The following is a 27,037-nucleotide window of genomic DNA, read 5'->3' as shown; positions in this document are numbered from 1 at the left end:
ACCAGATAAGTGCCTTTCCCAGTGCTGGTGTGTTCCTGAACATGCTGTGGTTAAAAATGCATTTGGTGCCCCAGGACTCCTCCAAATGGTTCAGCTTCTGTGAAGAGGAGGGGGGGCACTGAACTCCAGTACGTGAGTGTCTGTGCTGCGGCAGCAAAGTACAGAAGCACTTAAAAATGACGTGGATCCATTACATGCTGCTCCGTTAATTGGGAGACTGACTTGTGTGTTTCCTCTTCTTTGGGAGGCATTTTGCAGGGCTGTGCGGATTGATGCCCTGGCTGCATGCCCAGGGTTGGTCTTGTGACATGAGGAATTGATGAGCTGGTACACGCTCTTACCTTTTGCTAACTGAAATATTAAAGAGCAGTTGAAGTTGAATTTGGTAAACAGAGTGGAATTTATGGCTGTTCTCTTCCTGTCAAAGCTGCTCCTATGAATTAGTATTCTGCTGCCTGAGCGAAATATTTTCCTGTCATGCAGTTTCTGGGCCCTGACTCTTGTGATTTCCGCAGCATTCACAGTTTGTGTTTATAGGGTGATTTTACCAATTTCCAAAAGTCCTTAACAAACATACCTGGCCTCAACCTGTACAGAGGAGACACTCCTGAGCCCTGAATTGTTGGTTTCAGGAACAACGTGGAGTTTTCTGGCACAAGTTTATAGTTTTTATGGACTTAGGTCTCCATTAGGGTCATGAAGTGTTACGCAAAGCTTCAAATAAAGGTACACTTCAAATTTCACTTTAAAGGCTTTTAAAGCAGAAATTGTGCCAAATTGTAGTAATGTTTGTAAAGTGTAGAGTGAGGAGAGTTTTCCTAAGCATGACAACTCTCACTTTTATTACTTTCAACATAGTCATATAGAAATATTTGCTCCTAGCTCTGAAGGAAAGAGAAGGTAGTTATTTCTTCACTGGGGGCTGTTTGGATGTGATGTTTTCCTGGGCTTTTGGCTTTAGATTTGTGTCCAAGCTTGCCATCCAAATATGCTTCTTCATTCTGTGGGCTTTGCTTCTAAAGGGTTAGGCTCCAGCTGTTGTGTAGTCTCTGGGGAAAATGAAGTTGTACTGCTGGAAAAGCATTTAATGGTTTTTGTATTTGTTTAGAAACCAATAAAATTGTTTTTTCTTTTAAAAAAAAGGTTGGCGGGGTAGCTTTGGGGTATTGCTCACAGTTTCAGATGTAATGAAAATGATACTTGTGCAACAGGGCAAGGGTGGTGCTGGTGGTGCTACTGGAAGAGATCCCACCCTGGTGCATTTGTTCACTCATTTGTTCCTTAACCCACAGTCATCAGAATCCAGATGAAGTTAAAGAGCAAAGACCTGCACCATTTTTAGCAGGTGCTCAGCCTCCACAATGGTTGGGTGTAGCTTCAGAACCCCTGCTGTGTGCCCTGACTCTCCTACCCTAACCTTAAATAGCAGTCCTCTCCAGGTTGATTTTGGAGGCCTTAATGGGGCCCAGTAGCAGACGTGATCCTTAATTCGTTCTGGAGGTCTGCTCTTAACCTGAAACTGTTCTTAACCTGAGGTACCACTTTAGCTAATGGAGCCTCCTGCTGCTGCCGCGCCGCCACTGCACGATTTGTCTTCTCATCCTGAAGCAAAGTTCTTACCCAATGTACTACTTCCGGGTTACCAGAGTCTGTAACCTGAAGCGTTTGTAACCCGAGGTACCACTGTATGATTCACCCGACTTATCTAGTGGTAGAAATGTGGAGGTGCTAGAAGGAGCATCATTCACGTTCTGGTGCTACACTCAGTCAAGATCTAGTGGCTCAGGTCTGCTCCTGTTGTGACTGCAGTCATCAAGGGCAGCCCTAAGCAGCACTTGGTGCTGACAGACACCACCAAATATGGGGAGTAAAAGGAGGCAGCGATGGGAGGCAGTGAAGGAAATGAAGAGCTGTGCTCTTCCCTCCAACCAGTGGCTTGTACCTCTTGTTATTACTTCCTCCCTTGCCTTGTTTAAGTTCTATGCAACAGCAGATGGCTGCAGAGAGAATTGTACATTTTTGCTAATTCCTCTCTTAAACTCTGAGGCCAGCTAAGAGCGTCTTGTGCAAATTGCTGGCTTAACATTTTCCTTGTTGTGAGTTGACTCTTCTTTCTGTGGGGTTCGATCTTGACAGCCCGGTTTATCTCCTGTTTTAGTGGGGCTTGGCTAACAGGACTTGAATGTAGCAATTTCAAATGTGAAAATTAAAACATGATTAGTAATCAGGAGAGTGATTGTTCAGCCAGCTAACAAGAGAGCACAAACCTCCCAGGGTCCTTTCCTTCCCCATCTGACCTGCCATTACATCCCAGTGACAAGGCTTTTGATAATCTCTGTGCCAATTTTTTTGTAGCAAATCCAAGGCCAGCCCAGGTTTTTCTTTCCAGTGAGATCATTTGCAAAATATGTTTCTCCCTTGCTGCAGGCATATTTCACTGTGTCACTTGCCAGTGCTCATTTGCTGGGTACTGTGATTCATTAGCCAAGGCTATCTTCTTCTTCTTCTTCTTCTTCTTCTTCTTCTTCTTCTTCTTCTTCTTCTTCTTCTTCTTCTTCTTCTTCTTGTTTAATTTTTCAAAGGGAAGTCACAAAAATACATATCTTGGGAAGATTCTTCATAGTGATTACTGTACTGTATTTATGCAAATCTAATGCACAATGTACTTCCATTTTCAAAACCTTAAAACCAAAAAAGTATTTGTGGTGAATGTAAATGCGCCATCAAACCTAATGTGGACCCTAATTTTCAAGATATAGTTTGGCCAAAAAAAGTGTGCACTACATTTGAGTAAATACGGTAAATCATGTGTAATGTTTTGTTCCATGACCCAGCTTGCTTGTCAGGGAGGAAACTGCCTCCACTCTTGGAACTGTTGTTCCCTGATGTTTGTTTGGACCTGTGATTTGGCCCAAAGTTGGGACCAGGCCTTCCTTGCCAAGGCCACAAACAAGTGACCTTTCACCTCTTGAACATGGCTCACTACCTGCAAAGTGGGATGGAAGTAAGAGCTGCCCATATAAAACATGATCCTGAGGCTTAGTACAGCTGTGATCCAAGTTGCTACAGGGCTAGGAGCAGCTGCCTTTGGCATTCAGGGGGAGCCTGAAAGGTCCATCTCCAAACAGTGAAGCAATTACTCTTGTGTTTCTTATCTCCCTGGTCTCAACCCATAAGTCCTGGAAGCTCACAGATCCTTATCAAGCCCCCCCCCCCACTTTTTCAATGCACACATTTGCTTCAGCCATTTAAGTCTGCCATGGAAGAGAAATTTCTGAAGGAGGGAGAAATCTGAGCAGTGCCTTTTCTAGGTCAGCCTGCCTTTATTTATTCATGCATATTTTCTGCTTCATCCAAAGGGTTTGAAGCTTTTCAATATAATGCATAAATAATACTCTTCCAGTATTATTAGTCTTGCTATTATTTATTTATTTATTTATTTAATAATAATAATACCGGTAATAATTAATTTACTCTGCTCTTGGGTCACAGAATGAAATCTTCTAAAAATTTCATCCTGTCCCACCTGTCAAGAGCCCCATGAATTGAGAAGAGAGGCAGGCTCCTCCTCCTCCTCTTCATCTTCCTCCTCCTCCTCTGCCTCCTGAAGAGAGTCATCGAGGAGGGCAGAGCAGTGTTCAAAATTCACCAGGTGCCAGGTGACCAAGTGAAGATGCCCAGGCTCCAGGTGGCTTACATCCCCACCATCTGGAGGTGCATGGCTGGGGATCCTTCAATCTTGCCTGTTTTCACACATTAACAACTAATCCTGTAGAATTCTATCAGTGATATTTTATCTGCACAATCAGAATGTATTTCAGGAACAAAAGTCGTATTGAAAATACAAGTTTCAAGCCGTCTGGCCCCAACATGGCAACTAGACATTCTGTTTTGGTGTCTGTAACCCTGGTTTAAGGGACCCAGGTGGCTCTGTGGGTTAAACCACTGAGCCTAGGGCTTGCTGATCAGAAGGTCAGCGGTTCGAATCCCTGTGGTGGGGTGAGCTCCTGTTGCTTGGTCCCAGCTCCTGCCAACCTAGCAGTTCGAAAGCACATCAAAATGCAAGTAGATAAATAGGAACTGCTATAGCGGGAAGGTAAACGGCGTTTCCATGTGCTGCTCTGGTTTGCCAGAAACGGCTTTGTCATGCTGGCCACATGATCTGGAAACTATACGCCGGCTCCCTCGGCCAGTAATGCGAGATGAGCGCGCAACCCCAGAGTCGGTCACGACTGGACCTAATGGTCAGGGGTCCTTTACCTTTAACCCTGGTTTAAGGAGTTGTTTGGCGCCTAGTTTATATATCTGAGTTTCTAACACTGGGGCAGAGGCCAGATCTCCAGGGATTTCAGGGACAGTTTGCTCCAAGGAAAGTCTAAATGGACTTTTTCAGGGCAAGGGATGGGAGCTGCAACCTGCAGAATGGAAGCTTTGCAGTGGCTGCATTTAGCACTCTGCACATACTCACAGGCATAGTCTATTTGCTCTGGGCACAGAGATACTGGGATCCCCTCTTTATGCTTTCTTAAGAAAGAAGGCTGGATTACTTCTTGCTTGGTGCCTGTGAAAAGGACTGAAAAAGAACACAAACCCTTTTGTGTTGGCGGGGATAGGAGAGAGTGGTGTGGTTTCTGGGACTCACAGTAGCCAGTGAAATCACTCAAGGCTCTTTGGGCCTGGTTTTGTGTTCTCAAAACCTGCCGCACCAAAATAACATGAAACTCTTCCAGGGATCATAGCGGGGAATCTGCTTTGTGAGCTTTGCAAAGATTCAGCCACTGTTTTGCTTCACGGTCTGCCTGGTTGACACCCAGGATCATGACATGCTTTAACGGTAGCCCTGTACCTGGTTACGAAAGAAAGAAAGAAAGAAAGAAAAGCAAGGGGGGAAAAGCTGGGGATTGGAGGATATTTTTATCCTCCTGCCCACCTGTTCACCAGCAGTGCCCCCAATATGATGCCTTCCCAAATATCCCTAGGCGGACAGAGGAGTCATCTGCCTGGCAGCTGCTTCAACCCCTTGTTATCAGTGAATTCCTCTGCCTACCTGCCATGTTTGCATGTCTACAAAGAGTGCAGGGTTTCTCCCCATATTTTCCTTCCCAGCAAGCTTGTAGGGGTAGGCCAGCCTGAGAGGCAATGACTGGCCTTGAAATCACCCAGTGAGCTCCATAGTTGAATGGGAATTGATCCTGGGCCCTACCCCACCCCCACTTGGACATAGTCCTCCACTTACAGCATACTTGATCTTCTGAAGTGTTGCCTTTTACAGAATCTTCATATCTGGAAGCACTTTGATGCCCGGTTTTAATGCATCTCTGCAAGAGGGCAGAGTTAAGGTTGCAACCCTAAATTTGAATTTCCTGATGCTTGCAGAAATGTTTTCTGTTTTTATTGCACCATAGATTACTAGGCTTGTTTCAGTTCTCATTATGGACTTAAATTCTGTTAAATGTTGGAGGAGTTCTTTTGTTCTCAGCAGTTTTCCTGTTGTTGTTTTTTTTTGAAGGCTGTAAAATCATTAGTGTGAAGGAAGATTAAAAAGATGCATAACAATTAAAATGTTAATGCTGCCTGCATTTCTGTCTTCTGAAGCTGCTCAAGCATCTTGGACAATCTTCTCTTACTCCCCTTCTCATCTTAACTGCACAATTTTTATTCTGCACCAACTCCCTGCTGAGCCAGTTATCCTGAAATGGGAACACAGACACACACATTTGGGGAGTGGGGGACTTCAAGGCAACAAGCCCTGAGTCCTGTTGGTCCTCAAGGGACACCTGCCTGCCACCTCCCACTCAGTCCTGCTCTTACAGGTGGCAGTACTGGCTCTCAGGCCTGCTCCTTTCCTCTCTGCCTTACACTTTGCCCCAATCTCATTAGCAGCTCTCCCTTCTGCAGGGCCAGTGGGAAGACACACCAAGTGCCTCTGTCTAAGCAACAGGTCCAACAACTCCCAGAGTGAGCAATTGGGAGCTGCAAGGGGGAGGCATAAGCTGCCAGCAAGAAAGAAGATTCCCCCCTCCACACACTGCTGGTTTGTCTTTGGAAGTTGCATTTTTGCCTGAAATGTATTGCCTTCCAGAGCTGATTGACATCTTGGACTCTTGGGATTGCCTTTGAATAACTTGCTTGGATGTTTGAGTTCCTTTATTTTTATGAACAGCATTTAAATTGTTATCCCACTTACCCCCAAAATTTGTGTCTCCAACTGCCAGCCACGTGCAGGGAGACATTCCCAAAACTGTTTTATGGATGTAGAATGACAACATCTGAAACAGCAATCCAAGAATGCCAGTGAATTTGGCCACAGCCTTTGCTTCTCCTGATTTTATAAATCCCCTCTTTCTCAAATAGTGAAGGAAACAAACTGATCCATCTGTTCTTTGCATTGGTGAAGATCCCATGACAACTGTGCAGCCATTTAGTGGTTATTGCTCAAACATCTCTTGAAGCAGATATTACTATCTCACAAAGTCCCATACATAATTTGGGGAAGGGGCCACTACCGTAGACACAGGGGACTCCAAAATCTGTGGTGGAATCAGCAAGCCTCGTTTGTCTGACATGCCAGCAGATGATGCAACAAGACTTTTTGCTGTTTTCTCCAACAGAATGGCACAATGACCCTGCAGGAAATTGTCTTTTCTGAGTTTGGCATTCCATGTGAGCTGGAATAATGCACATACACCCTACAACAAGCCCCCCAAAACAACAACAACAACACCACGGCCCAAGAGTCTGTTCAGCAGCCTCAGCTTTAGCAGCAGGAGTCAGTTGGGACCCCACCCTCCCAGGCCAGGTGGAAAATGCATCATGAAGAGATGTGCAACATAGCAAAAGCTTTTAGGAAACAGTTGAAAAGTTGCATATATAAAAACAGTCTAAACCTTTTTTTTTGCTTCTGTGTGTATATATTGTGCATATATATTGTGCATTTAAAACAGTGGCACATGCATCAAGTCAGCATGACAGCTTCCCCAGTGTAGGAGGCCCAAGGCCGATGCTGACGCTTCTTTTGCTTCAAGCTTTGTTTTCCCAGATCCTACAATAGCACAGCTCAGAGAAATGCCAAGGCTGGCTGAGGGCCATTTCAGACAAAACGGGGGCAGTGGACTATGTGTGTCAGATGTAGGGGGCTCAAGGGGCCTCCTGGGAATGGTGTCCAAAATAGGTCTCTGTTTTGTGAGAGAAAGATGGAAACTGTCATAAATGGCAGACTTGTCTCCCCATGACTTCCTCTGATATTTCTGAACTTGAATGAAAGCCTGGGCCATCACCAACACGATCCTTTTTCCTCCCACAATACTTGTTCTTATTAATGCACTAATTAGTGCTCCCCCTTCTCCCTCTCCTTTCCCCCATGTGCCCATAGAATGGAATCTGCTAAACAAATGGCTCTGAAGATATCCTATTCCTTATAAGATGTTTGTGTGGCATCGTGAATTAGAGTAGCGAGAGGTTTTAATTCAAACACAGTCACAAGAAGGGATATTTTTCTCGCTCAGTTTTCTCCTTACATAAATGTTTTCTTTTATAGTGCAAATTACTGTGGAGAATGTTTTGACTAAACTTTCCAGACTTTTCCTGGCACTCTGGAGAAATGACAACTGATTGTTCAGGCTTTGTCAGGGTTCTTGACAAGCCCTTTGCTTCTCCCTCCTGCTCCCAGGGCTGTGGTCACTTGTCTCTCTGACCCCCCTGCCCTGCTCCCTCCAGGTAATACTCTACTTGGACTGTGGGGCTTCCTGAAGGGGCTGCAATCTGCCTCCCCCTCAGTGGCCCAGGTCATTCTTGCCTCTTTCCAGATAGATGGCCTTACTGGTCCCTTCCAACTTTCGGTCTGTGATTCAATGGGGGAGGCAGCCCTGCAGAATTGGCAGAGTTAGTTTACTGCCCTTGCAATAAATGCATCTTTGATCCCTAAACTAGGGAAGAGTTAATCCTTTTCACATCTACAGTGATACAATTTAAATATTTTTTTCTTCCTCTCTCAGCATGAGAGTAACAGCCAAGAATCTCAATTGGTTATGTAAATTCAAAGCAGAGGCATGATTATTCCAACTTCGTTTAATTTGTGAGTGAATATAATAAAAGGTGTTCTGAAAATGAATTATAATGACGCTTGGCTCAGGCTATTCTTGCATAAAATAAGTGTCCGACTTCTGCCTAGCTGCAGGATGGATCTGTGGGGTACCCCCCCTCGTTTGCTCTTGCTGTCTCCCCTTCAAAATAAATAAATCAAATTGTGAATTAATAGATTGGCATGCAAAAGCCCTAGGTTCAACAGCCAATATATCTAGGTGGGAATGTTCTCTGCCTGAAAACCTGGAAAGTTGTTCCTGCCAGTCATTGTTAACACTACTGAGCTAGATGGACCAATGAATCTGACTCGGAAGAAGGCAGCTTCCAATGCTCCTAAATGAAGAAGAGCCCTGCAGCTGGATCAAACCAAAGACCATCTAGCCCAGAGTCTGATGTCTTGCTGTGGAACAGATTGTTCTAAAGGGCGTGAGGCTCTGGGTCCTGCCACTGCTGGTGCTAAGTACCAAAGTTACCTCCTTACCTCCTCCTCTTCATCTTGGTGCTTTGGTCACAGTTTCCACCTCTGTTTGCTTTGGGGTCAGGGGGTTCCACTGGGATGGATGCTGCAGAGAGTTACTTCAGGTTGTAGTGTGGACATGCCACCTGAAGATTGCTACCCCCACCCCCTGCTGCACCCGCTATTCTTTGGAGCAAATAAATCTACACAAATCCTAACTGCTATAAAAACACACCCCAATTGTACTCCAGGCTATTCAATATATAGCAGAGCTTAAAAGCACTTATTGCCTTTCTCCCTCTTGCCGGAAAAAGATGAAACAAACCCATTTGTAGAAAAGCCTCAAATGCAGAAACCAACTATTCTAATTTCCAGTCCATTCCCTTTATTCTTCCCCCTTTCTAAAATGTAAAAGGAGCAGGGCACAATGCACAGAAGAAATGATTTCCATAAGCAGACCATTTCGGCAGCTAATTTTACCACCACTTACATCTGACTTTATGACTAATATCTCATGCTAACTATATTAATCCTATCAGGTTTTTGGAGCAAGAAAAAATGAGACTGTATATTTTATGGATGCAGTAACTTCTGAGCCATTAGACATCTATGCTGACATGAAAGTAATTAAATATTACAGGGCACCAGTTTCCCCCATGAAAACCCTGGATGTTTGAATGTAGCTTTGCAGGTGGGGGATGTGCAGATGACCCCTTGAATATTACTGGTTATAGGTGAGCAGTCTTTCATTTTTCCTTAGTTGTGAAAGAGGCAAGTGTGTCCCGCCTTAGTTGCATGATAGCACAGGCCCTTTGGTCCATTGTAGTGGGAGGGGTGGATTGGTGCTGTTTTAGTTTTAATTTAATATTATCTTGTTTTTTGGTGTAGCAGCCATTTATGTAATGCAGCTGATGGCAAAATGTTTTGTTAAGGGTTTCTCAGTTAAGTCTGTTTCTGCAGAGAATATAATGGTTCTCGGAGACCCAATTAAGAAGCTAGAACATTAATAGGGGCCATAAATCATCAAGTTAGAGCCAGCAAGAGTGGTTCAACTTGCCCTTTTGGACAGTTTGCTGTTCTGCTGCTTAGTCATTCTGAGGGGCATGCAGGGAGGTTTGGGGATTAATAGGGGCAGGGAACTCAACTGCTGCCCAAGGATGCCACTTGGCGCAAGGGACTCTGGTTCTTAGGCATCTCCTGGCTCTCTTTGGATGGTGTTCTTTGTGGGGAATCACCCATGCCAAGAGGGACATGATGCTGAGCAGTGCCATGCTTGCTATTTAACTAATGTGGCGAGTGAGCTTGAAAGCTGTTTCGACAACTGTTTGTTTTTTAAGAAGTGAGCAAACACTGAGAGAAGAACTTTGTGGTTAAAAATAAAATAAAAAGAGGAGGAGGAGAAAACAGCAAGGGAGAGCACAGTCTTATTTGAGCTTGACTGCAAAATTCCCTGTATTTCCCAATTTTGAAGGTTGTAACTTCAGCTGTGCAGAATGTGCATTTTTCAGAGCGCTCTCACTGACAAGACCTGGCTGAAATTCTCTCTTGTGATTCTCATTCTTTCAGCTGGGAAGGGCTCTGTGGGGTCAGTGCATTTACTCCATTGATGCAACCCTGGACTTGTGTAAAGCACTGTTTTGCTATTTTCCCTGATGAGCTAGATGCCTCCTCCCCATTGCCCAGCAATCCATCCTAATCTGGTAGCTGCAAATGGAAAGGCAGGAGGAAATCCCAATTCATGAACAGGACCTGAGCTCCACAGAAGCAACTCTCCATACTTGTGATTTCCAGCAACTGGACCATCATGGCAGGATGCCTCTGAATACCAATTGCCGGGAGCGGGGCTAGTGGTTACTGGTATGCTGATCCTCAGGCATGTCCAAAGTCCATTTCGGGGGCCTAATCCGGCCCGCTGGTTGGTTTAATCTGGCCCCTGTGGCAGTTTATTCCCTGGGGTAACAATCCTTAAAAAAACCTTAACAATCTCAATCCTAAAAGAAGCTCAACAACTCCAACCCTTAAAAAATCTCAACAACTTCAGTCCTAAAAAAAAACCAAAAACCCCAAAAGGTCAAAAACTTCAATCCTAAGAAAGGTCAACAACAACTTTGGTCAGCCCTTTGGTAGGCCCCCACGACCCTTCATCAAATCTGGCCCTCTTTGAAAAAAGTTTGGACACCACTGCTCCAAGAGCTTGCCTAATGCTCTTTGTCCAGGAAACTGAGCTAAGGAAGGGGATGTTTGCTGATGAATGTGCCTGGGCCCTTTTGCCCTTGCTTTGACACTTGCACAAGTGGGGAGCATTTTACTGGTTCCTGGAGTGCTGCAGAGGACTAATGGGCCCACTCAGTTTTGTTCTGTCCTCTTCTCTGGGTCTTCATCCCCAGCTGCTCCACACATAGGAGTTTCCCCCCCCATAGGCACTGGTGGGGGGCAGTAGTTGAGAAAGGGGAGAATGGCTGAGGAAGCTGTTTCCTATCCCTCAGCAGATGGACAAAACAGCTGCAGAATTGGTCTCTGAGTCAGGTCCAGGTTCAGGTCACCTGGTGGTTTATGCAGCCGCTCCTCTTCTGCCTGAGAAGGAAGGCAAAGTATAGGAAAAGGACTTGGCTTCATAGGCTGAGCATTTGAATATTTTCACAGGCAAGCAGAGAAAAGCATATTGATCCAGGGAAGCTTCCCAAAATGCTGGGCTTATTTGCAAACCTTGGAAACGCTTCCAGCTTCTGCATATTTATTTTCTTTCTTTCTTTCTTTCTTTTTTAAAGGAAGCATACATGAAATACAGTATAATGTCAGGACGATAGTTGATCGTAAGTCGTAGGTGGAGTCGTAGGTGCTGCAAAATGAATGAGTGCCCAGATCCGAGGATGGTGGTATTTTGCACCAGGGAGGCTAGGAAAATATCTGCACTGTAGACACCTTTGTGTGTAGCAAGCTTTTAGGAGGTTTTTGCCCTATGTCTGCTTGTGGACCTGGAGTGAAGCCACAAGTTAGTTTGCTTGCTGGGCTGCAGCTCCGTTGCTTTGCTTATAGTTTACAGAAGAGCCGAGGCTGCCTCCGTTTCCTCTCCATTCTTCCACTCCACATATGGGACCCCCTATAAGGCAAGGTGGACAGGGTCACACAGAGGGCTGCTCCCCAAGGCTTCTTGTTCCAGAAAACCTCTGAATTTGTTGACATACTTGAGGAGTGAATCAACCCCTAATGAGTTCTTTGTCGTGGGGTGATCATCTAAGGGGGGTGGGGGTGGGGTCTTGCACTTCTTCCTCCTGCAAGATTTCAAAGGGTTCAGGAAGGCAGTGTGGATGTGGAATCCTTGGGCTGTGTGGACACAAGAAGGTTGTACGTTGAGGTGTCTGGTGTGCAGCAGGAGCAGCAGCACCTCGTGGTTGTGGGAGTAGAGAAGAGCTCCCCCTACTTTTTAGAAAGGTCTCTTTGTGTCTGGGTTGATAACTGCCAATCAAGTTTCCATCATTATGGGAGGTATACCCTTAGCCACCCGCTTCTGGGGAAGGGCAGCAGGTGCAGTCCTCGGTGCCATAGTCCCAGGTCTTGAGTTTGGACTGTCCCTTTCCCACCTTGCCTTGTCCAAAGCAACCTCCTCCAGAGTTCCCTCCTTGGGGAACTTCAGGTTTTGCTCTGATAAGAGGTTGGATGGCCAGCTGTCAGGGATGCTTTCTTTATGATACTTTTGTTGCTGGGGGTTGAACCAGATGACCCTTGGGGGCTCTTCCAGTTCTATGATTCTATGAAGAAATGTGGCACTGGGGTGGAGGTGCAAGGGTGGAAGCAGCTTAAGGTGTAAAGCACTATGTGTTCTGCGAACGCAGGGCTGGGGACTTGTCTGTATGCCATGGTGTGGGGCAGAGCTGGCCCTCACCAGCTGGGAGTTCTAAGTGCCCCTTCCATTGGAAGGAAAATGGAACATGGGCATTACAGCTTCTTTTGTGGTGGGTGGAGGGTGGTCCTGTGTGTGTGTGTGTGTGTGTGTGTGTGTGTGTGTTGCCCCTCTCCCTCTCTCTCCCCACCCTCTGCTGCATCCTCTTGCTTTCTTCCACCTGCTTGCCTCCCTGGTTCAGCCTCTTCCTAGTTGCTCCTTCCAGCCTTTGGCTTACAGGCTCTCCCAGCCTGGGTGGCTGCTGCCTTGTCTCGCCTGCCCTCCTTCCTTGTACTTCTGTCATGAATCAGAGCAACATTTAACAAAACAAGATCCTCTCACTGTTGCAAAAGAGCTTTGGGGAAATCTGGCTTTTGTGGTTCAGGGTCTTACTCCGATGCACCAGGAAGGCAGGCAACGTTTAGCTTTTATTTGGCCCAGAGGATTCTTACAACATTATCCACATTTCCTTTAATTTGTGGGATTTCTAGTAAATGGGTTTAAAATTAGGTCTGGGCACAAAGCCAAAGAACATCTGAATGGTGCAAAACTGCAAGGCAACAAATGGCGAATTCTGAACAGTTTGCTTTCATTTCTCTCTGGGTGCTGGCAGGATTAACGGAAGAAAGTGTGTGTGTATGGGGGGGTGTTATATTTTTCTCTAAGCTACCATAGCTGCGGAGAGGCATTGCCCATCATCCTACCCCACCTGTTCCTTCTTTGGATGTGTGAATGGGCTTAATCAATGCACATCAGTTAAAGGAGCACGTGAGTTAAAGGGGCACATTAAAAGGCATTAATCAGGCTGGTCCCCTACACCTCTGCCTGGCTACTGGGCTCCTTAGGTTGTGGCCCTGCTGAGGGTGCCATGTGTGAGGAGTATGTTTAGTTTGCACTAGAAACTGGGCTTTTAGTGTTGTGGCTCCAGCCTTCTGGAATCATGCAAGTGTCTTGATATTTAGTCACTTTTGCTTAAGGAAGTATTCCTTGAAATAGGACCCAGTCATTTGATGGAATAGTTATGGTATAATTGTATAAGTCAATCTATTGCCTTTATTTTGCTGAGTTTGTAATCTTTTATATTTTGTCTTAATTGCACACAGCTTCATTAACATTTTTGTTGTGAAGATGTTTTATAAACCTACAGTCGCTCCATTTCCCCAAGGGAAATAAGAGGGAAAAGAGGAAGATGGAGTTCACTTGCTGGGGGTGGGGAATTTCCTAAGGAAGAAGTGGCTGCCATGTGGGGGCCGGTGATGGACAGAGGTGGTGGTCTCCTGCAAAATGTCCCCCTTTTCAAACCAGAACTCTGTGAACAGGCAAAAATGTGAGCAGCTGCTGTTCCACGCTGCACTGGGAGGTCTCCTCCAGCCAGCCCTATAATACTTAACCATCCTTACATGTGAAAGGGAACTAATTACTCCCAGGGAGAGTCTTAACCAGCTTAGCCAGAAGGCTAATGATTCTTGGGGCAGGGGGATAGATATTGCAATGAGCATCCAAGTCTTAAGGAGACTTCTGAAAGAGGTTGCAAGAGGAGGAGGAGGCTGAGTCAAGCCTTTGGTCACTCCCATCAGCCCTGTGAGAGTTGGGAGTTCCCACACTGTAGTGGCAGCTCTCTAAGACTTGAAGTAGAAACAAGGGCCTTCCCAGCCCCACCTAGAGGTGGTATTTGGGGCTGAACCTGGGAACTTCTGCCCCCTCCCTTCCCTCATCCAGCCTGCTGAGTCCTTCTCAACCACCAGCTGTGTCTTCCTTGGCCTCCCCAGGGGTGGCTGTCATCTGTGACTTGTTCTCTCCCTTGGCCTTCAGCAAAGAGTGGGAAAGTAGCAATGCTTAGAACCCCCTGGAAAAAAACACAGGCAGAGAGAAAGTCAAAATATCTCAATTTTAAAAGTAAAATAACAAATTGGAAGGCCAGGGGAGGTGGGTGGGTGCTGTGGGGCTGCCCACAGGTACCACATTGAGTGTGTGGGTGGGGACCCAGCTTTAAATAACACACATTTGGTTTTTCCTGCTGCCTTCTGTGTAGTTTATTATTTTAATGTGATTTTATCTGAAATGTTGTGCTTGCTAGCTGCCTTCGGGACCCAAATTGCACAGGGAGGTGGGACCCCAAGGACAGCATAGAATTGTAGGGTTGGAAGGGACCCAAAGGGCCATCTAGTCCCACTCATCTAGTCATCTATTCCAACCCATAGAACAGAGCAACCTCTGGGGAGGGGCCCTTCTCCCTTCCACCTGTCCTGAACCTCAGTTCCTCTCCTGGGTGTAGGGTGGGTTCCAACCTTATTGTTGTTTCCCGGACAGTTTTTGCAATACCAGACCTGAATGGCAATACAGCAAATGTAAATCTCCAAGAGAGAAAGGATTACATCTGATTTTAAGCACAATTAGAAATGCAAGTGGAACACTTTGTATTTCACCTCATCGTCTACTATTTATGGCACGATATGCAAATAAACCAAGCTATGAATATTAAACTTGTAAACTCTTTCTCTGCCTCTTTGAAGGGTGCAGCCAGGGGGGCCTTAACCACTGCCTCTGATGGCTCAAGGGGGCCCTGTCCACCCCAGGGCTTCCTTTGTGGCAAGAGGAAGGGATGGCTAGAAACTACCTAGATGAAATGGATTCAGCCCTTGGGAGATCACAGAATAACAGGATTGTAGGAATGGAAGGAACTCAAGGGTCATCTAGTCCAACCCCTTGCAATGCAGGAATCTCAGCTAAAGCATCCCTGACAGGTGGCCATTGTGAGTCAGTTGATGAATCAGAGGCAAGAGTAAAGGTAAAGGACCCCTGGACAGTTAAGTCCAGTCAAAGGCGATTATGGGGTTGCGACATTCATCTCGCTTTCAGGCCGAGGGAGCCGGCGTTTGTCCACAGTCGGCTTTCCGGGTCATGTGGCCAGCATGACTAAACCGCTTCTGGTGCAATGGAACACCGTGACGGAAACCAGAGCGCATGGAAACACTGTTTATCTTCTCACTGCAGCAGTACCTAGTTATCTACTTGCACTGGTGTGCTTTTGAACTGCTAGGTTGGCAGGAGCTGGGACAGAGCAACGGGAACTCACCCTGTCGTGGGGATTCGAACCACCGACCTTCTGATTGGCAAGCCCAAGAGGCTCAGTGGTTTAGACCACAACGCCACCCGTGCTGCCCTTCCAAGAGGCTTTGTAGGACTGGAGATGGTGGAGAGCTTGGATAGGATGAACTCTACAGAGCCAGCACACTGGCAGTGACAGGATCCCACCTTGCTGTTTCCTCCAGGGAGGACCCAGCTGAATTTTAAGGAAAAACAGCTGAGTTTCTTTCGCTCTCCACCCCCCTCCCCAAATCTTTCAAGTTGGCCCTTTCAAATCAATTCATGCCAAAGTAAATACCTGTATTTTTATATACTCATTAAATTATGGTGTTGTCCAAATCCATATTTGATTATCACATCCCACTAATAAGTACTTGCTGAAGCAAGCAGAGGAAGTGACAGTAAATGCTTTTTGAGGCCTTCTGCACTTTCCTGTCCCATACTCCTATGTTGAGCACCGATAAGATGCTTCTGCTGTTGGGCTGCTCCTACTGCTCCTCCCACCCCCAGATAAGGGGCAGAGCCAGGCACTTGCATTTATTGATTTACAAAGTAGTTATTTATGAAAGTTTTCTTTAGAAAATGTGGAAGCACTAGAGCAGGGGTCAGCAAACTTTTTCAGCAGGGGGCCAGTCCGCTGTCCCTCAGACCTTGTGGGGGCTGGACTATATTTTTTGGGGAAACTGAACGAATTCTTATGCCCCACAAATAACCCAGAGATGCATTTTAAATAAAAGCACACATTCTACTCATGTAAAAACACCAGGCAGGCCCCATAAATAACCCAGAGATGCATTTTAAATAAAAGGACACATTCTACTCATGTAAAAACATGCTGATTCCTGGACCGTCCGCGGGCCAGATTTAGAAGGCGATTGGGCCGGATCCAGCCCTTGGGCCTTAGTTTCCCTACCCATGCACTAGAGACCCCCACCCTGCCCTGCTGTGTAGGAGGGAGTACTGTATGGAGAAATCTGCTATCCAACCTCCTCTTCCCCGGACAAGATCCTGTGTGGAGGTTCTTGCTCTAGCTCCCTTTGAGAGAGGTAAAGATTCATGGCAAGGGAGGTAGCCTTGTGGGCATATGGTTGCTCTTCCCCAGATTTGTGTTGAGATAAGCACCCAATTTGCTTTCTGTTGGTGCAAGTGAAATGCCCATTGTAGCATCCCTGCTTTGTGCCTTCCCATCAGCATGCAGAATGGTGGCCCCCAGTGAGACCCAAGGCAGTGAGACCCACTGCTTGCCTTGGAGGTAGTGAGACCTACACTGCTTTTTGACTGTGTTGCTCAAATCTTGCTCTTTGAAGTCTAGTCTCTCCTTTGCCTGTTTCTGTTTGATTCTCAAATGTGCTTTTGTCGGAGCCCCTCAGCCAAGGCTGGTTATTCTTTGGGGCTACCATGTCTTTGGGGCAAATTGTTAATTGTTACATTTTCCCCATTTTGGCGGTGTTGTTTCATGCTTTGTTTTGTGTTCCAGGGCCTCAAACTGGCTTGGGCCATCTCTGTCCAGCTTTTGTTGCACCGTCTTCCCAAGTAGGGCCCTCCTCCTCCTCCTGTTGATATTTGTCCCACAGGTGGCATTGTGAAGGGAAATCCCAGATTCTTCCCTGTGGAACAGCAGCACACATGTGCCCCCCACCCCCAGAAGGCAGGGCTTGTTCCTGGGTAGAGCCTGGCCTCGCTGGCTACAGAAGCAGGCAGAGTACTTTGATGGCTGCGGGTTTGGTGTGTGGGTGTGTATGTATGTGTGCGTGTGTCACAGTCTCCCTGAAGAACAGACATGGCTCATGAATGCAAATGGAAAATATGCCAATCTCAGCATTGTAGTTGCATGTGATAAATACTATTTGCATATCATTTTCCTGACTTTGATGAGCATCTGAATACAGTTTCACTTATTCTTCAGCTTCATGGCTGGCAGATTGGGAAGGTCTGAATGGGGAATGTGTTTCAGCTCTTACAGCAACATACTACCCCGAGTCTTTTTTCATGCTGATGTGAAATTTCAGAACCAAACAAAGAAGGGAGTCATCAGGCTGCCTCCACCTCAAAGCACCTGAAGGACCACTGATTTATTTATTTTTGGTGGGGTGTGTATGTGAGCGAGCTTATTGTTGGCACCCATCTGTCTCCAGAGACAGTAGAGTGCGCCTTCAGGGGTGAAGTTAAACCATTGCATTAGCAGCACCGAAGTGACTTTGCAGGGGAGTAATCAGTGTATATGGAGGTCCAGGCTGTCCATATGGCAAGACCCCCCCCCCCCCAGCCTTGCTAATGTGGTTCAAAGAAAAGCAGAGCAATATGTTTGGCATCAGCTTGCCTGCAGGAGTTGTCAGGAGACACTCAAGGCATCTTCCAAGCGTCTTAGGGACTCCACTCTGGATTTGTGTAGGGTTTACTCCTTAGCCTTTTCTTCTCCCAAATAAGGCAGCAGAGGTTTAGGATCAGAGTTTTCCTAGTTGGTTTCCTTCACAGGTTGATGAGCTCCATCTGCCCCTTACTTCCTTCTACAGCATGTGCAGAAACCGCCTTCTTGACCATTGGACCCACTAATAGTTTCTTCTGCTCAATTTGCTGGAGCCTGTCTTCACATGCAGGCGACGTACCTAACTCACTTAGGTTTTGAGAACCATTGGCTACCCTCACCTGGTTTAGCTAGCCAGTTGAAGCTGTTTCCTGGGGTGTGGCTGCTGTTGCATGCTGACAGCTTCTAGGAGCCACAGGTGAGAGCTGAATGTAGGGTGGGGACCCCAAGGTGGACAGACTACCCCAAAAGGAGCACGATGTGTCCCCCACCAGAGGTATTACCCCTCTCCTAACACCCCATACACTGGGGAACGAGAAGCCCACAGTCATTAATCTTTTTGCATATTTCAATAGGGACTAGCGATGTCTTGTTTCAAAAACCTAGACTCACAGAAAACCAGCCTAGGAAAAGAGTTTCAGGGTTGAGGTCATGGGCAGCAAACAGAGGGCAGCAGCTGCAGTAGGACCAAAGGCTGAAGCAAGGTCCAGCTGAAACAGCAAGCCTTTTCAACCCCTTCCTGCCTATGAAGGTCCAGTAGCCAGATTGTGTGGGGGGCAGAGTGAGTGGCTCAGTCTTTGCAGTTCTGTGGCTCACTGCATGGGGCAGCTGCATGCAGGCCCAGGAGCTGCTGAGGGAGTCCAGAGGCTGGGGGGGGCATCCAATTAGCCTCCACCCTTAATTTTGAAGGGGGTGGTGCTGTGAAGGTCAGGAGGGGGGAGACTGGGGGAATCCCACCTGAATCTGGCCCAAGGCTGCCTTGTAGCCTTTGGCTGCTACTCGAAATAGGGGACACTATGCTCAGGTTCCTGTCCAGTGTCATGGGAGGCAAGGAGGGAAGGACGGAGAAGCACATCTGCAGCCCCTGCAAAAGTGAGTCCCCCAGCTACTTGCCTGCCTGCCAGCCAGCCAGCCAGCCAGCCAGATGGAGAAGTGAGCTGCCTTCTGCCTTTTCCTTTTCCCTTTCCCTTGCAGTAAAAAAGGGGGGGAACCCGGTCCCCATTGCATCAGAACTAGGCAGCATTCCTGGTGCTCTCATGTCGGTTTCTGCTGACTCACAGTGTAACTTGCTGAAGGGAGAGAGAAAACAACCACCTAAAGTTCAGGGCTGTCCATCCCATCCCACCATACTAGGCAATGAGCTGAAGCAAGAAACCGCCTGCTAGAGGAAAGAGAGGGTGCAAATGCAAAGAGGTATTGGTATATTCCTCTTCTGCTTTCTGCTTTGCTGGCCTGGTGCATTGGGGAGGAGGTTTGAGGCCAGCTGGCGAGCCTGGGGGCTTCTCAGCAAATGCTGCCTCGTTGGTTCTGCTCCACATCTGCTGCTCTTGTCCTTGTTGTAGTTGCCTGTAGACTTTGGGCATCCAGCCTCTTCCTTCTTCAGGGTTCCTTTTTTTGAACTGGGACCTTTGGTACGGCATGCCACTTCCCATTCTTTTCATCTTCACCCGAAATCTTGAAATGCCAAGGCTTGCCTAGGCAGTATCAGCACTGTGACCACCCCCATCCCTTCTTCTGAATGCATATTGGTTTGGGAGGCATATTAGTTGGGAAAGGTGGTTAGAAGGCAACACTGCCCTTCGTTGCTTTTCTCCTTGTGGAAGCTGTAATCAGTGTGCTGCTTTTTGAGAAGGAGCTGTTGTATGTTTTGGCAACTTGCTCTGTTGGTAGCAGGTTACTTAGGAAGCCACCTTATACCAGGTTGGAATGTTAGTCCCTCTAGCACAGTGTTGTCTGCACTGACTGGCACCAGTGGCTCTCCACAGTTTCAGACATGAGGCAGTCCCAGCCCTTACCTGGAGATGCTGCCAGTAGGGCTTCAACCTGGGACCTTCTGCATACAAAGCAGGTGCTCTGTCACTGAGCTATCTGGATCTGGCTTCTTCCTCTAATGTTTTCCTTGATAACATCTTTCCGAAACCTGTCTGGGGCTAATGGCAGTGACGGTGGGGTGGGGAGAGACTATAGAGTCTCTGTAGAGTTCTCTATATGTAGAGTCATAAGAGCCCTGTAGCTAGACCTTCCCAGAGGCATTCTGTTCTTACAGAGGGAACCAGATGAATAGTGGGAAGCCCACAAGTAGGACCTGTGTGCAACAGCACCCTAGCTGAACCACCCTTTGATGTTCAGATGAAGGGCAGTATGCAAATTTAATTAATAAATAACAATAAAATTGCCCACTTGACGCTTTGCACAATAGCTAGTAGCCTTTGAAAGCCTTGTCCTCTGTTGGAGCCAGTGTTGTCTACTCTGGCTGTCAGTAACTTTTCAAGGTCTCATCCAGCAACTCCTCCCTCTGGTCCTTTTAACTGGAGGTGCCTGCCTTGGGGGATTTAAACCAAGGTCTTCTGCCTACAGAGCTGCTGCTGTGCCACTCAGCTGTGACTCCTTGCCGTGGATGAAAAGTGGCCACTTGTCAGCTTTTTGGAGAGCAGCCCTTCAGTGCCTGTAAACCTCATTGATTTCAATAGAACTAGAACTTCTTAACAGAGTGCAGGATTGCAGTGCATAGGACCCCATCCAGAGAATGTTATGTACCTTTTAGGCGCAGCCACAATAGTTTCCCCAGGAGGTGGTTGGAAGCCAGGCTCCCAGGTCTGGATCCTGCATTGTGCTAAGTCAGTGATGGGCAACCTTTTGAGCTTGGTGTGTCAAAATTTGTCAAAAAACCGAGCATAACTCAGGTGGTGTGGCACTTCGAGAAAAAAACCATAATTTTGTGATATTTATAGTTTAAATAACAAAAATGTATAATTGTAATATATAACTGTATTTAATAAACCAAAAACTAATTATTTAACCAAACCAAACCAAAAACCCCTTATTTATTACAAAGTGCCCAGAGTTGTTGAGCTTTTTGGGGGGAGCTGCTGACCAAAGTTTTGGAGGGTTTTTTGGGGGGTGTGTGTGCAAAAGTTGCTTTGCTTTTGGGGGGGATGCCCCAAAGCTGCTGCGCTTTTTGGGGAGGAAAGAGAACAGAAATAAATGACGAATAATACCTTCGATGGAACTAACACGCAGCACCAACATAGTCTGCCAAAGCGCCAAAAACACAGCACAGACGGGTTAAAAAATGAACTCTGTTACACCCAATCATAGTCTTCCAAAACGGCAGAAAAAACAGCACAGAAAGGGTTAAAAACCAATCTCTCTGGCTACCAGCAGCAACAACAAGAAAGGATCCGGGTTTTAACAGCGGAGACAAGCTCTAGCGGAGACAAGCTGTCGTGCCAGCAGTGAGGGCTCTGCGTGTCATGTCTGACACGCGTGTCATAGGTTCGCCATCACTGTGCTAAGTGGTGCATCTTCACAGCCAGCAGTGTGGCTTTCCCCCTTTCAGCTCAAAAGTGCTGAAAGATGGTCTGAAAAAAATGGCTTTTTGCACACAGGTGCCACCTGCGGGGTTCTGTGGATTTCCCCTCCTACCTGAAAATTAAAGGTAGGGCATATACACAATGTGGTGGGCTGCTCCTGCTGCTCCTTGCAGTTTAAAAGTCCCTGAGCTGCAATCACCACAGCATCCTTCAGTTCATACTACAGTAGAACCTTGACTTACCTCCACCCCACTCGCGAACAATTCAACTCGTGACTGTGGCAAACCCAGAAGTAAATACCGGGTTTGCCTCGATTTGCTCACGTGCAGAAGCGGCTTCCGCCGTCTGCACATGCACAGAACAGTGATGCCGCCAAATGCGCATGTGCAGAACAGCGCTTCTACCAGCAACCTGGATCGACTCACGAACGGATCTCCGGAATGGATTCTGTATGTGAGTAGAGGTTCCACTGCCTGCCTGCCTGTCTTTGTTAAAATCTATGTTTTCTCAGGAGACAATGGAGGAATGTGCCTTTGGGGTAAAGTGAAACCATTGGAGAGTTACAGTGTCTGCTGTGGCTGTAGAGATCGATGCAGGAGATACATGTGTTATTGTAGCTAGGGGAGATGAAGGTATTAAGAGATCACTGTTAGAGATGTATCATGGTGTTTCTTCTCTTTGCCCACTCCCAGCAATCATTCCTCCTCTGGTCACTGCTATGGATACACGAACTGTCTACAGGCACTGTGGTCATCTGCAAGGGATTACCACACAGCAGGGTTGATGTCGCCAGCCATCATGTCTTGTTTGCAGACATCTATATAACACATGGGACCCAGGTGGCGCTGTGGGCTAAACCACTGAGCCTAGGGCTTGCTGATCAGAAGGTTGGCGGTTCGAATCCCTGTGACGGGGTAAGCTCCCGTTGCTTGGTCTCAGCTCCTGCCAACCTAGCAGTTCGAAAGCACATCAAAATGCAAGTAGATAAATAGGAACCGGGAAGCTATACGCTGGCTCCCTCGGCCAATAATGCGAGATGAGCGCGCAACCCCAGAGTCGGTCACGACTGGAGCTAATGGTCAGGGGTCCCTTTACCTTTACTATATAACACATAGTTGGTCTGGCAACAGGCCTGGCCCCTGTAGCCAGCTCCCTGTAGAGCATGTCCTTGGGGATCCTTCCATCTTCCACTCTGTGGACATGACCAAGCCAGTGTAGACATCACTGAGACAGGAGTGTGAACATGCTGGGAATGTGAGTTTAGGAGAGCATATCATTGTTTGAGACTCTGTTCTGCCATGTGATACCCAAAATCTTCCTGATGCAGTACATGTGGAAGGCTTTGAAGAATCACTCCTGACAGCTGTTGCCCTCCACTCACTTCCATATAGCAGCATGCTCTAGACACAAGCCTGGTAGACCTTCATTCAGGTACTGGTCATTAGCTTCACATTTTCCGATACCCTTTTGGAGAGGTGAGCCATTGCCAGAGCTACCTTGCCAATAGACTTGTCCAGCTGAGCATCAGTGGAGAGGTTGCTGGTTATGGTGGAGCCCAGAAGCACAAAATTGTCTATCACCTTAAGCGTTGGGTCACCAATGCTGATGCATGGGGTGCTGGCAATGCCCTGACCTAGGATTTTGTTTTTTGTCAGGCTGATGGTAAGGCCGACCTCCCTGCAGGCTTGGGCAAAATGGTTGATTAGCCTCTGTAGAGCTTCCTTGGAGTCTGCTGTAAAGGTCGCTTCATCTGCAAACATCTCTCTGATAAGCACCTGCTGCACTTTTGTCTTGGTGCGGAGACATGATCATTTTGTGAAGTTTTGGTGGGCACCGTATCTTGTTGAGCAGTGTGAAGAGCCTGTTTTGGCGGATGAGATCAAAGACCTTTGTCAGGTCTATGAAGGTGATGTACAAGAGGCGTCTCTGTTCCCAGCATTTCTCCTGCAGCTGATGCATTGAGAAAATCATGTTGACTGTTGAGTTATGAGCTCTAAAGCCATGTTGTGACTTGAGACAAACCATGTTGGTGAGTGACTGTAATCTGTTGAGAACTACAGAGGTGAAGGCTTTCCCCACAGTACTCAGTAGGGAGATTCCATGTTGTTACAGTCATAGTGGTCACCTTTGTTTTTGTAGAGGGTCACAATGCTGAAGTCATGCATGTCTTGTGGCATAGATCCTTGTTCCCAGCACTGCAAGATGAAGCCATGGAGGTGCATCATGAGGGAGGAATTGAAGCCAGCTTTCAGCATTTCTGTTAGGATTCCATCCTGTCTTGGGGCCTTACCACATGCTTGAGAGTTGGTGGTATTCTTCAGCTTGTCAAGGGAGGGAGCAACATAGAATCATAGAGTTGGAAGAGACCACAAGGGCCATCCAGTCCAACCCCCTGCCAAGCAGGAAACACCATCAAAGTATTCTTGACATATGCCTGTCAAGCCTCTGCTTAAAGACCTCCAAAGAAGGAGACTCCACCACACTCCTTGGCAGCAAATTCCACTGTCGAACAGCTCTTATTGTCAGGAAGTTTAGGTGGAATCTTCTTTCTTGTAGTTTGAATCCATTCCTCATAAGGCATCGTTTCCAGGCCTTTGACCATTTTGGTTGCCCTCCTCTGGGCACGTTCCAGCTTGTCAGTATCCTTCTTGAAATGTGGTGCCCAGAACTGGACATAGTATTCCAGGTGAGGTCTGACCAGAGCAGAATACAGTGGTACTATTACTTCCCTTGATCTAGATGCTATACTCCTATTGATGCAGCCCAGAATTGCATTGGCTTTTTTAGCTGCTGCATCGCACTGTTGACTCATGTCAAGTTTGTGGTCTACCAAGACTCCTAGATCCTTTTCACATGTACTGCTCTCAAGCCAGGTGTCACCCATCCTGTATGTGTGCCTTTCATTTTTTTTTTGCCCACGTGTAGTACTTTACATTTCTCTCTGTTAAAATTCATCTTGTTTGCTTTGGCCCAGTTCTCTAATTTGTTAAGGTCATTTTGAAGTGTGATCCTGTCCTCTGGGGTATTAGCCACCCCTCCCAATTTGGTGTCATCTGCAATCTTGATCAGGATGCCCTCAAGCATGTTTTCCCATGAGTACAGTTCTTGGTAGTGCTCTGTCCACTTCATCCGGTTGCTGCAGTCTCTGATGATCTCTCCTGGACAAAGTTTTTAGTGGTGCAGTTTTCCTGATTGTTGGTCCAAAGGCTTTCTTCATGCCATCATGCATTTTGCAAGTGTTGCCAGGATCAGCAATGAGTTGAATGCTGTGACACAGCTTTAGCCAGTAGTTATTGGCACATTATCTGGCAGTGTGCTGGGCATCAATCCTTGCCTTTCTCAGTGTAACAGGTGTCTTTTTGCAGGGCTTGTAGTTCAGAAGAGCCTTGCGCTTTACAGTGATAACAGGCTCCATGTCCTTTATGCCAACCTCAAACCAATCTGGGAACTGTTGCTTTCTTTTGCCAAAGGAGGATATAGCTGTGTTGTAGGTTGCCTCTTTGATGTGGTTCCACCTTACTTCAACACTTGTTCGGCAGAATCAGAGAAGCATTCACAAAGTATGATTTTTCTGGCACTGTTGATTCAAAACCACACTTTGTGCTATGGGTCCTCTTTGGCTGGAGATGGATCTTGCCTGCCACCAGGGAGTGATCTGTGTCATAGTCAGCACTGTGGTAACTTTGTGTGACACAAACACAGTTCAGTGCCGCTCATCTGGTGATACCTCCAGGACATTTGCTATTTTATTTTGGTAGAGAAGAACAAGTTTGTGATACAGAGGCTTTGATACAAGCACAGTTCAAGCAGCCTTTGTTCTCATTCATGCTGCCAGTACCAATGAGACCATGGGTAGGCAAACTAAAGCCCGGGGACCGGATCCGGCCCAATCGCCTTCTAAATCTGGCCTGGGGGCAGTCCAGAAATCAGCATGTTTTTACATTAGTAGAATGTGTGTTTTCATTTAAAATGCATCTCTGTTTATTTGTGGAGCATAGGAATTCGTTCACCCCCCCTTAAAAAAATAGCCCACCCCCCACAAGTTCTGAGGGACAGTGGACTGGCCCCCTGCTGAAAAGGTTTGCTGACCCCTGAAAGAGGCCTATGCATTGTCCCATGTGTGATGATCGCCCCCTACTCTTGCATTGAAACCTCCCAGCAGAAATAGGTCTTCACAGTCTTGGACCCTCTTGACAGCCTGGTCTAGTTCCTTGTAGAACTGGTCCTTGGTTTGTATGTAAGGGCACATAGTGGGAACATAGACACTCAATATGTTAACTGGACCGAAAGTGGTTGAGAGGTGGAGGGAAAGTAAGTGTTCTGAGCCCTCATTTGGTTCTGTCGCAGACAGAAGGGAGTTCCCCACTGTGAAGCCTACGCCATGAATACATGGTTCTTCCAGATGACCTCCTTGCCAGAAAATGGTGTAGTTCTTCTCTCGGAGTCTGCCATTTGAAGCGAGTCTGGTCTCCTGTAGAGTGGCAAGTCAGTGTTTGAATTTTTTTCAGATTACAGTCTTCCATGAGTCATTGACCTGCAGCGGTTCAGTGGACAAGCGAGGACACATGGTCTTGACATACCAGCTTGCTAGGTGCAAAAGGATTTGATTCTTTTTTTTTTTTACTTGGTATAGTAGTTTGGTCTGTTTCTTGATTGATAGTCTGAGTTCCAAGCACCCACTGAAGCAGATGGACAGTGGCAGGTCATCACTTTATTGACCGAGGACTGCCTGGCTTTAGGTGGGCAGTAGTTGACAAGTGACACATGATGACCTCTCCCACTGACGAAAGCTACCCATTGTACTCGTACCTTACATCAATCAGATTGAGCTTATATCTCATAACTGGTGCTTCCTGTGTTTTTGCTGCGTTTTGCAGCATCGAAGTGATCAGGGCACAAGCCTGGGCAGTGTGTATGGAGGTCCTGGGCTGCTCAGAAGACAAGACCCTTCTCTTGGCCTTACTGATATGGTGCAAAGGAAAGCAGAGCAATATGTTTGGCACCAACTTGGCCGCAGGAGTTGCCTGACAGAGGTATATAGTTAGAAGCCAACTGGCCAGATATGTACATGGCTACAGAACTGTTTTTTTACTCAGGAATTGTTTTTTAGTTAAAAAAAACTTTATCCTTCTCTCCAGCAAAATGATAAATGTGCTTTAGCATCAGGGCAGCTGAAGCAAACCCCACATTCCTGTAGTCATGTTAGTGTTATAATTTAAGTGAGTTTAAAATGTGAAACTGCAATACACAAAGAGTGTTTGGTTTTTTAAAAAAATTAGGGTTGGTATATCTGTGTGTTCTATCTAACCAAGTTTTTATTCAAAAAATAATGGAAATTAATTTTGCTTGGTGTGCCCTGAGCCTGTGTAATGTTGGATGCAACTCTGTATTTTGTGCAGAAGCTGTCCGGAAGTCTGAGGTGGCAGTTGTGGGAGAGGGCAACATGAACTGGAGGCTTCTCAACTGAAGCCATCTCAAGAGCCACCCATCTCAAGGCCATTAAGTTCTAAGTCTGAAATTTCCTAGTGCCACGACCACTGAGGCTGGATCTGTCTGGTGCCTATTGCTCCACTTGTGATAAGGAGACAGATCAGGCTCCAGGTCTCTCCCCCTTCTGAGCCCTTTAGGTCTCTTTTTAAGGAATAACTAGAATTCAGATGGGGTTGTGGTCTAAACCACAGAGCCTAGGGCTT

General features: G+C 46.7%; 1 protein-coding gene across 5 annotated transcripts in view; it reads left to right on the top strand.

Moving 5' to 3' along the window:
- Nucleotides 1–27,037, top strand: part of NACC2 (NACC family member 2) — a 60,414-nt gene that overhangs the window by 16,793 nt on the left and 16,584 nt on the right. The window contains exon 1 of one of the 5 annotated variants that reach the window (XM_060270316.2): nucleotides 19,110–19,224. The exons of the other annotated variants lie outside the window; for them this stretch is intronic. The gene's annotated coding sequence lies outside the window, so the exon portion shown is untranslated. Of the gene's footprint in view, nucleotides 1–19,109; nucleotides 19,225–27,037 lie in introns of those variants that run through there. 5 annotated transcript variants of the gene reach the window in all.

The sequence above is a fragment of the Zootoca vivipara genome, chromosome Z2 (genome assembly GCF_965207765.1).
Source record: "Zootoca vivipara chromosome Z2, rZooViv2.hap1.1, whole genome shotgun sequence".
Taxonomy (NCBI): domain Eukaryota; kingdom Metazoa; phylum Chordata; class Lepidosauria; order Squamata; family Lacertidae; genus Zootoca; species Zootoca vivipara.
The sequence above is the reverse complement of the archived record's forward strand: the minus strand, read 5'-3'. Positions and strand labels throughout refer to the sequence as shown.